Genomic DNA, 11,726 nt, shown 5'->3' with positions numbered 1-11,726 from the left:
TTCTAATTGGACTAGATATTTTTATGAAATGTCATCCTCCTCATTAGCTGATAGGTGAGGATTTGTATACTACCAACCTTTTTATTTATTTATCAGCCTCTTCTTCTTTTTTGGGTATTTTTTGTCCTAGGGAAATGTGTTATGTAAATGGCTAGTTTGAAAACATTCTCAACATCTAAAATTTGTGTTCTCATAATGTAAAACTTGGGTCTAGCTGAAATCTTGATGTCTCATTTGTATATGAATAGGAAGGCCTTTACTGAGGTCAAACTCTACACAAATTTTGGTAAATCTAAAGATACCTTTCTCCGTCCTTGCATTTTCCATTTTCTTGAATTTCCCAAGTGTGTTCCCAATATTCTCTATGAGCCTAGGGTGTCAGAATGGAAGGGGAATATTTGAGCTTCTCACCAAAACTAGCATAGTATAAACCGCCATAGTTGTGGGATAAAATTTAGGGAAACATGGTGTAATTAATAGGCCCACATTACCCTAAAACCATGGTCCTTAATTTAGTACAATATCCATTTCTTTTTGTGTTTCAAATTGAACAATAAAAAAACCTTTGGTGCATAAGTAAATGTCACAGTTTGGAGTCAAAAGGGTTAATATCCATTGGTGAAGAGCCTTAGTTTTGGGCCAAAAACCATTAAGTATACATATGATAGCCTTTGATTTGAGAGCAGAAAAGAGAGAATTTACATCTGGAAGATTTACATCAATGTTGGAAGCATTATCCACTTTTTCAACAATGTATAGTCTGAGATTATTTTTGATCTATGGTCCAATACTATTTTTGGGAATACTAATAGAAAGGGAAGACTTTCCCTTGGTTTCATCCATGTATGAAGATGAACCATTTTGAGTCTTGTATATAGGAGCACCAATGCACACCTACATATTTAGAATAATGGATGAATTTCTGTAGATACCATTGTCTTTGATCTAAGTATCGTCCAGTTGTAAAATCCTTGCATATATGAGATTTAGATACTCAAAAGGAATATACCAGTTGATCTTGATATTTTGTTTCAGGTCGTAAATGGTGTCTGCAGCGTTTATCCAAAATAGAGTTGTCTTCCCATGAACAATTTTTATGAATACTTGGAAAGTAAAGAATTCCTCCCGAAACAAAGGAATGACACACTCCAATGAAAGGGGGACATTTTCCATTTTATGTGGGGTTATAGCCCCACAAGTACCAGAATTGTCATCCTTTATCTTCTCTTGCATGCCCTTATCAGTGCCCAAAGAAAACACAAAAGGGTATTTTATATATCTAATCGTTCGACTGCCAAAGTAGAGAAATTTATAAATATGGTGGAATAAAATAATAATAATAGAACCGGCTCCATCCTGCATTGTCTATAGCACCAACTTCTACATATGATGGTAAACCTAAAAAAAAATGAAAAGAGTTCAAACTTTCGAAATAAAGGAAACAAAAGCCTCCCATGTCGTGGCCGCACGAGATCTACTAAGCAAATTGTTGTGGGATTTTCATCATTTTGGGGGTGGATATCATCAATAGATAGAGTCCTGACAGAGGAAGACTATCATGAGCTAGAAATGGGACTCTCACCCATATATTTTTGTGCATCACGGTGTAGGGAAAACCCCATACCCATATCCATAAGTCCACAAGGTACCCAACCCTAGACAAATTCATAGATGGTAAAGTCCATGCCATTCCAAAAACCATCGAAACTAAAGAGGTCAATAAGAACCTTGTTGGCTATGCATTATTTGACCCTAAAAATGTTCAAAAACCTAAGAAGTCTTGCAATCTCCATTGCTCCTTCAAGATTCAATTTAATCTTCCACTTTCCTCCATGCTCTTTGAGTCCATGTTGAATAATTGATGACCTCATAGTTGAGTGAGGCACTATCACCTTGGGGTTGTTCTTTATTCTGTAGGGTACAAATAGTTTAATTTACTTTTTAATAGTGAAATCCTATTTGTGAACCAATATATAGATCAACTAGTCTTCTTGTAGACTAGTGTTGATATAAGAAATAGGGTATTCATCCCCTTATTCATCTTTCTAGGTGATCATTTTTGCAAGGGAATGATTAGAAGAAAATTAAATCAACAAGAATTATTTGCTAAAGTTTGAACTCTATAGCGCCAATGATTCTTCTTTGATAGCCTCCACTTTGTCAATGCTTCCTTCTCAACAAATTTTCTTTTGAATTGAAATTCGTTCATCATCATCTATCTAAAAGGTTTAATTACTTTTGCAAATTACACTATGAATATGCTCACAGAGTTTATAATTTAAGAGAAGGATTACATGTACCTATAACTATTAGGTAATGAATCTACATTATGGATTTTGTTTTTGCAGGATCCATAGAAACCCCATCTTTTGATATGACATGCCTAAGTTGATTCCCTTTAAATTAGTGAAGATATTATTTTTTGGATTTAAATATATGTTGTATGTTTCTAATATTCTAAAACATGTCAAGTGTTTTGGAAGGTTTGATATGATTTTCTTACAATAAATTACAACATTGTAAGATAGATCAGAACACTCTAACCAATTAAAATTTAAAATGCTACATCCATAGCATGTTGGAAAGTTACCCATATTTATCAATCCAAAATCCAATCAATAATAACAAAAGGTTCCCCACTTCATGTGAAACATGGTTTTTAATAGATAAAATCATGTTTCAAGAACCTAATTATAGACTAGAAACCCATTTATTAAGGAAACATATATGATCCCAAGATGAGAAAAAGTATTTATTCCATCAAATGAACATTGTAATCATCCTTGTTATATTTGTTGACGGTGATGGACCCAACAACATTCAAGGGGTCTCCTCGATATGCGGTCCCAATTAGACCTCACACTATTTGGGATAGGAGCCCCATCCAGAATACGGCTCGGTTGTCGAAGAAGTGGTTTTTAATGATGGTCGAAGAAGTGGTTTTTAATGATGGGCCTTGGATGTAATAACACATATATTGGTGCGGTCATGAATTTGGTGGGAACAACTGTGTGAATTTGTGGAGGATCAAGTGTAATGTATGAAAGGTTCTAACACACAAGGGTAAAATGAGGGAGCTCCTTAGATGCCTTTAATAGTATGCAGCTTGAAAGGAACACTCGAGCATAAAGACATCATGAGTTAGCCTGCGAAATAGTTCAGACATTAACCATGATGGAATTAAGAAACAATATGCATTCAACAAGATTCATACTAATGAAAACACAATAGTTCATAAGCGTTAGCATAAGTGAAATAAAATATATTACAAACATAACAAGAATAGTCCTACTATATTCACAACATGTGCATGAAAATTTGTTTTCTTTGAGATTTTATTAAAGTGAAAGTTCTAAGCATACATATACCATCGACAATCCACTAGCCCCAATAGTGGAATATGAAGTCTACACCTGCTCCTCCAAATAAATATACTCCCTCTATGCTACCAAGAATCCAAGGTACTTAACAAACACATAAGCTCCTAATTCTAAGCTAAAATCCTAGCCAAAAGCTTGGCTCACCAAAATACATTTACATGAGTTATGAGGGTATATTTATAACAAATGGGGTGGCTATGTGATTCCCCTTGTGACTCTTCGACTTCCCTCATGAATGTCAACTTCTTTACAAAATGTCTCTTTAACTTAATTACATCATGACTCTTAACATTCCACAATTGACACTTGGAATTCTACTTACAAATTAATTACAAAAGAATATTATAATACACTCATAATCATATAAGACAAAATTAAGTAGAGTCAACTAGACTACCTAATAAGACAAAATAGTTAAGCTTGAGTTTGAGTAAATTCCAGCTCAACGACTTCCACTTGATGTTTCTTGGTCACGTAACAGTGCCAAGCTTTGTACTACATGATGACATCCCCAAACTATGTGATGGTGTCAAGATGGAAGAAGACTCTAGCCTCCATGGCATTCGAGTACACTGATTTGGAACCGATATGTGTTTCCTTCCTAAGCAAGAGCAACATTGTACTGATTTGGAGATGGCCACCAATGAACTTCTGCATATTCTATCTATTTACTCCAAGATATTTTCTAATTGTGATCTGTATCAAATTCTCCAAGTATTGTTCAATCTCTTGCCTGACTTGATTCCTATGTTTGGTCTTAGTGAGTGAGCTAACTGATGGGATCCCTTGCAATTTCACCAAGAAGTCCAAGTTGTTGTACAATCGTGCATATGAGGCTTGAGTGTTGGCAATGAAAAAGGCGAGTTGTTTGTTAATTTGTATGAGAATCTGAAACTTTTCTTTCTCCAACTTTTCGTCTTGCCTTGTCTTCTTTCCCAATTCAAGCGGTGCCCCTTTGTATTGCATTGACCATTCATGCACAAAAACAATAATTTATTGTACAACCTTGATATTTTTGACATGATATTTACACTTTTTCTAAAATCCATACAAGTGGGTAGCTACCTCATGAACGGTAACAAGCTCCTCATAAAGACTCTGCATGGTATCTCCTGGGTCGGGCGGTTCGACCCCTGCCATCTCCATTTTGGTAGTTGTTTGAAATGACCATGGTAATAATGTAATCTATTAGTTGAGGGTCCAGTTGGCCAGGTTTGACCACCGATATATATATTAAAAGACATTGGTTAAAAAAAATTCGCCAAAATTTTAGGGTCACCGGAAAAATTAAAGAGGCGAAAATTAAAGGGTCACCATGAGCCGATCCTTTGCCAAATTGTTGCCTCGTTAGTGACTGCCATTGGGCCTAGTTTTATCGACCATAACTTTCACATACAAACTTGGATTGAGGTGTCATAAACGCCATTGGAAATCTTGTGTTAAGATCTTCAATCTGACCCTGGATCCACTTCAATCTAATGCCTTTTATTTTTGTGTTTTTTCAAAACCACTTCTATTTCTGGAGCCACCTGGATCATTCTTCCCCACTAATGAGATTTTGGGATGCCAAAATATTTATCAGTCAATTGGAGAGTGAGATAATTTCTTCCTCACTTTCTCCTTTTCAATCCAACAGGCTTTTCTTGGATTCATTCCCTTGAAACCAATACGAAATTACTCCACATCTCCTCATTGTGAAGTCTTAGTATTCCTATCAAGACTGATATCATCAAGTATCTTACCCAAGTATTTAGGTGTAAATTCATCCACTGTAGGAACCTGCCCAACCTCTTTGGTGTCCATAATCAAAGGAGGCTCATAAAGCTTCATGTTTTCAACGTTCACCACTGAGTACATTTGCATGTATGATGGAAAATCGAGATGAAAATCATTGTCTCCAATATTTTCTAATATGGTGAATGGGCCATATCAGATTGGTATCAACTTCTTTCCTTCCCCTTCCATCCTTTCCTTATTGATTTGGATCCACACCTTGTCTCCAACATGGAATTGGTGATTGACCTAGTGCTTGTCATGTCGAGCTTTGTATTGAGATTGAATTTTCTCCAACTGTTTCTACACTTCCTCGTGAATCATCTAAATTCACTGAATGAACTTCTATGCTTTGTGCCTATGATCTTACCCACTAGAATTTCATCTCTCCCAAAGATCATGTCTAAGGTACCCTTTGGCAAATATCCATAGCATGTCTCAAACGGTGAGCTCTGAGTGGATGAATGCACTACCCAGTTGTATGCATGTTGTACATAAGGAAGTTACTCATCCCACAACTTGGGATGCTTGCCACAATAGCCCTAGAGTAAATGTATCATTGTGTGGTTGAAAACCTCTATTTTCCATCAGTCTACAGATGAAATTTCATGCTCCTCTTCAACTTGGTGTCCATCATTCTCCACAAACTTGTCCAAAACTCTCAATGAAAGTGAGAATCTTGATCAGATGTAATGGATGTGGGAAACCCAAAGTGGACCCGTACAAACTGGAAGAAGAGATGAGTAGTCTGCTCTGCAATGATCTACTTTTTACAAGGCATTAAGAGACACATTTTTCTAAATCGGTCCACAATGACATACAATTAGTCATGACCTCTCCTAGACAAAGGCAGACTGCCAACAAAATCCGTTGACACACTTTCCCATGGACAACTCAAAATAGGGAGTGGCTTTTAGAGCCCCAATTGTATCTTAGTGGGTTTTCTAACTAAACGCCACACACATCCCTTTACATATCGAGTCACAATATTTTCATGTGAGGCCAATAACACAACCTATGAAAATGACACAAAGTTTTCCCTACACCAAATTGACTTGACACAAGAGAGGTATGTGCCTCTCGGATTACATGTATTATCTCATGGGTGGGGATACAAAGTTTTCCAAGGTGGTACAACAATTTACCCTACAAATGGTAATTATTCACCTGTGATCCATGAGTCATATTTGCATAAATCTCCTTAAAATAATCACCATCAACATATTGTTCAGCATAAATTTCAGAATGTAAAGAAGCATTTTGCAAAACTATAGATGCAAAAATAGGATGGAAAGAAAGCATATCTTCCACTTTGTTGTTGGTGCCCTTCTTGTATTATATTACCAAGTAAAACTACTGGAGGAATCCCAACTATCTGAAATGATGTGCTTTTTGAAGCTTGGTTTATGACTGGAGGTACTGCAAGGAATGGTGGTATCATTCATTCATCACCCTCATTAATGTGGTCGGAGCATTGCATAGTTTGAATGGAATCAACATCCATTCAAACAACCCCTACTTTGTCTTGAATGCAGTCTTCCATACATCCTGTTTTGCAATCATAAATTGATGATAATTGATCAAGATTTTTTTTCTTATAGATGCATCAAAATTAATTATAACAAATCACTTAAAAACCATAGAACATAAGCATATAACACGAATAAAAAATAAATACATAATCATGCATGAGATCAAGACACAGAGATTTGATTACGGAGTTCATCTAATTTGGACTACATCTTTGGGCCCTACTCAATAGGTGGGAGGCCTTCATTCATTAAATGGCATGAAAAGGGAGAAGTATAAGCAGATTTCACATAACACCCTTATACCTCCAATTTGGAAGATATATGAAAAATGGAGAGCCTAGCTATAGAGACAGACAACACCATTGACTTCCTGGTGAACAATCGTGCAGAATCGCCTATCCAAACACCTAATTCAGATAATCAGGCTTTCTGCACATTCTCAGAACCTTCTGATTTATGAGGCAAGGTTTCAACCACCAGCCAGGAGTAGGTGTCGTCACTCTCTTCTGTAAATCTATGCTTCTCTCTGCTTCTCTCTACCTCCCTCTCTATGCAGATAGCCCCCCTTTATATTCTGGTGGGCAAATACTTTCATAAACCGGGTAATTTCAACAAATCACAAGTTTAGGTAGGCGGGTTATTTCAAATAGAGATTCTTGGGTTTGGAATAGTACCTAGGTAAAAATCCTATCATACATGGAAAAATCACTATTGAACAGTTCAAACAGACCATTTTCACATTAAACCTCTAACAACGGATGAATTGACGTATTACTCCTAAACCCAGTGGCTTTATCAGTGACGACCTTAATATATTGACATTGATAACTCCATTTCAAATCGCAATCAGTCAGAGCCAGGGTGATTCTCCATAACATCCACTGTAATGTGTGATATATGATGTGTGAACCAATGGACTTGATGGGTTTTTCAAAACCACCCTATATTGTATTGCATCTGGAGAATATCGACGTATCGTAATCAGCAGAACTGGAGGGTGTTACTATTATTGGGATGTTGCGTTGTGCGATATGCGATGTGCGATATCACAATCACAACCTGACTCTACTGGGGCTGATTCTTTAAAACTCTTCCCTTTGCGATGTGCAATATGCAATCATCGCATCGCACCCTTTCTTGCTTGGGGCCGATTTGTAATTACCAACCCACTTCTGATCTGCGACTACAATATCGCAATCCCAACCCGGTAATGCTGGGGGTCGATTCTTTACCCGTGGACCTATACCTTTTGTGATCAATGAACTACAGGGCCAATGGTAGCCTTCCACTTCGAGCTTCCCCATTCGTTGAAGAGTTTGCCACGTCATTTTCTCTTGTCACCTGTCCAAGTCAAACTTGAACTTTGAGTTGCTCTAACTTCTTCATATGCTCTCGGATTCGAGTGTCGTTCACACCATTAGAGTTAGGATGACGAGCACTTCAATCTGAAGCTAATTTTATCAAGATTTTTCCACTTTGATTTTTGAGCCTCTTTACCATGCCACTGGTACTTTTTAGAGATCCACCTGGATCAATCTTCTTGGATCCTTCCTAGATCAATCCTCCCCACCAAGAGAAGATTTTGGTCCTCCAAAAGGATTAAATAATCTGCAACTTCTCTATAGATTGTCTACACCACAAGTGTCCTAACAGGTCATCATTCCTTCTCCTTCACCTTTGTCCTTTAGAGCCATAAGCGATGAACCAACACCTACATCCCCTGCAAACTTGTAGTACAATATCTTTAAAATTACATCTTTCACTATGTGACCAAAAAACAATGAGCCAAGCATCTTGTACTTTCCACGAGTTTATAACACATACTCTGTGGTCAAGTTTACATAAAAATGGAAACAATACTCCAGCTTTCAAGACAAGGCCAAACATCATTATTGCTTTAACAAGTGATGGAAAACACATCATCACTGCAACGCATGATTGGCAAAAATAAGGCCATGACATCATTTTTGCTGCAACAAGTGATGGAAAACACATAATCACTTTTATAGTTTAAAATGAAACACATGATTGGAAAAAATAAGGCAATGACATTCTACCACATATAGAAGAACCATATCTCACTTATCAAAGTGAACAGATCATCTCCTTATGGTGCATTTTCTAGTTGAACAAATGTTTCACCTGGTTCATGCACGGATGCTTTTTCCTTGCGACACTACTCTGGATGGAGCCTACAAAATGTGGCTCTTTAATGACCACCTCTGTTGCAATCACTACAATAAGCCTTCTCCCTCCAGATTTGCTTTACCTTCTTCTTTCACTGTTGTTGAGAGGGTCTTTCATGCCTCATCCTTTTTCGTGCTGCTATTCTTTTCCAACACTCAGCAAACACATGGTTATGCAATCCACAAAAAATTCAAGTTCTTCTATGTCATGATTTTCGTTCATTATTAACAATACGATTGTAATCAAAATGAACATTAGAACACTGAGACTGGTTATACCTTCCTTGTTAGTCTCTAGTATGATCATGGAAATGAGAGCTTGCCTCAGCTCTTTCTCTACAATGAATACTGCCATAGGTTGATGGTGATATGTTCCCATCATCCTATTTCCTCGATGGTTTCAACAATGTCGTGGAAGCTTCTAACATTTTTGAGCACTGTCCTTCAGTGCACCCCAACCTTGCAAATCGACATCTTTTCTCAACCTCCAATGGATGAGTTATGCCTTGGATATTAATATCAAGTCCTTCTTCTTCCTTGTACCTCATTTTGGTAAGGAGTCTCTTGTTTGTCCCTATAATGGGTACTTCCACAATTCCAACAGAAATTATATCATGCGAAGATGAAACTGAAGAGAAATCAACATATTTTACCTCCACTGATGATTTGTAAAGAACTGATGAGGGCTTCTCATCATCTTTCGATGGTGGTTCACTAGTTGTTTTGGCGCATTCCCCAACTACCTTCTTGACATACCGAATTCCTACCTAACGGGGTAATTCCTCTACTTTGATGGGGTTTATGATGCCTTGGCCATTACTACCGAAGCCCTTCGCCTAATACCCCATTCTCCTTAACAGTTTAGAGTCTATTCCTGTTGTATGGTTTTCAAAAATGGCAAAATCATCATCTGGAAAAATACATGGATTCAAAGAATTACTTTCTACCTCACGGGGGTCACATTGTAGCTTTTCCAAGGCCTCGTCCTTGGCATGAAATAGGTGTAGAAACCTCTCTTTCTCCTCTTTCTCTTCCTGTAGAAGCCTCCTTAATTCAGCAAGCTTTGCTTGAAGACTTTGGTCATTTCACTTCAACTCTTCCATGGCCTCATCTATGGTTCGCAACTGATGCTGCAATTGTTGCTTCTCCTATTTCTCTTCTCGTAGTAGCCTTCTTAATTCAACATTCTCTTCTTGAAGTCTTTGGTTAATCTCCTGATTTGAGGAAGGCGAGGAATAAAATGCATAAGCACCAGAAGATGTGGATGACACATCACTCTCTGATCTCTCTTTCTCCTCCTCTTTTCTTTTCTCATATGCTTCATGCATGATGTCTACCATTTTGGACATTTGCAGGAAGGTCTCATGCATTTCTTTATCATTCTCCATGGTTGCACACTTGGTCATTCACGTTCGCTACTCTTAACAACAACAAGACAATTTTTCTTCCCAACGAGCTTCAACATCTTCCATGTCTCCTCTTCGTGATGCATGTCCTTTGAGGCTTATTTATGGTTAGCATACTCATGCAATTTGTGTCAACTAAGCCCTGATCTAATACCACTTGATCCGGGATTTTTTTTCTTATAGATGCATCAGAATTACATATAACAAAGCACTTAAAAACCATGGAACATAAGCATATAAGAAGAAAATAAAAAAATACATAAGCATGCATGATATGAAGACACCAAGATTTGATTATGGAGTTCATCCAATTTAGACTACATCTTCGGGCCCTGTTCAATAGTGGGAAGGCCTTCGTTCATTAAATGGCATGAAAAGGGAGAAGTAAAAGCATATTTTACTTAACAACCTTATACCTCCAATATGGAATGTAGATGAAAAATGGAGAGCCTAGCTGTAGAGACAGATAACACCACTGACTTCCTCGCGAAAAATTGTGTAGAATCGCCTATCCAAACACCAAATTCGGATAATCGGGCTTTCTGCACCTTCTCGGAACCTTCTAATTTATGAGGCAAGGTTTCAGCCACTTGCCAAGAGTAGGTGTCATTGCTCTCTTCTGTAAATCTAATCTCCTCTCTACTATTCTCTGTCACCCTCTCTTTGCAGATAACCCCCCTTTATATTCTGGTGGGAAAATACTTTCATAAACAGGGGAGTTTCAACAAATGACAAGTTAGGCATGCGGGTTGTTTCAAATAGAGATTCATGGGGCTGGAATAGTACACAGGTAACAAACCTATCATACATGGAAAAACTGCCATCGAGCAGTTCAAATAGACCATTTTCACATTAAACCTCAAACGGCGGATGAATCAGTGTACTACTCCTGAACCTGGAGGCTTTACCATTGACGACCTTAAACTATCAGCGCAGAAAACCCCATTGCAAATCGCAATCAGTCGAAGCCAGGGTGATTCTCCATAATGGATGTTGTACTGTGCGATATGAGATGTGCAAATCAGTGGACCCAATGGGTTTTCAAAACCACCCTATACAGTATCGCATCCGGAGAATATTGACGTATCACAATCAACAGAACCAGAGGGTGTTACTGTTATTGCAATGTTGTGCTATGCGATATTCGATGTGCAATATCACAATCACAACCTCACTCTGCCGAGGCCGATTTTGTAAAATGCTTCCCTTTGCGATGTGCGATATGTGATTATTGCATCACACCCTTTCTTCCTTCGAGCCTATTTGTAATCGTTGACTCGCCTCCGATTTGTGATTGCGAGGGCTGATTCTTTACCCGCAAACCTCCAGCTTTTGTGATCAGTGAACTATGGGACCAATGATAGCTTGCCACTTGTCACTTCCCCATTTGCTGAAGACTCTGCCACATCATTTTCTCCTGCCACCTGTCCAAGTCAAACTTGAACTTTG

Source organism: Pinus tabuliformis, chromosome 3_1, assembly GCF_031772625.1.
Source record: "Pinus tabuliformis cultivar Carrire ecotype Pingquan chromosome 3_1, CPIR1, whole genome shotgun sequence".
Taxonomy (NCBI): Eukaryota; Viridiplantae; Streptophyta; class Pinopsida; order Pinales; family Pinaceae; genus Pinus; species Pinus tabuliformis.
This window is presented reverse-complemented; position numbering follows the sequence as displayed.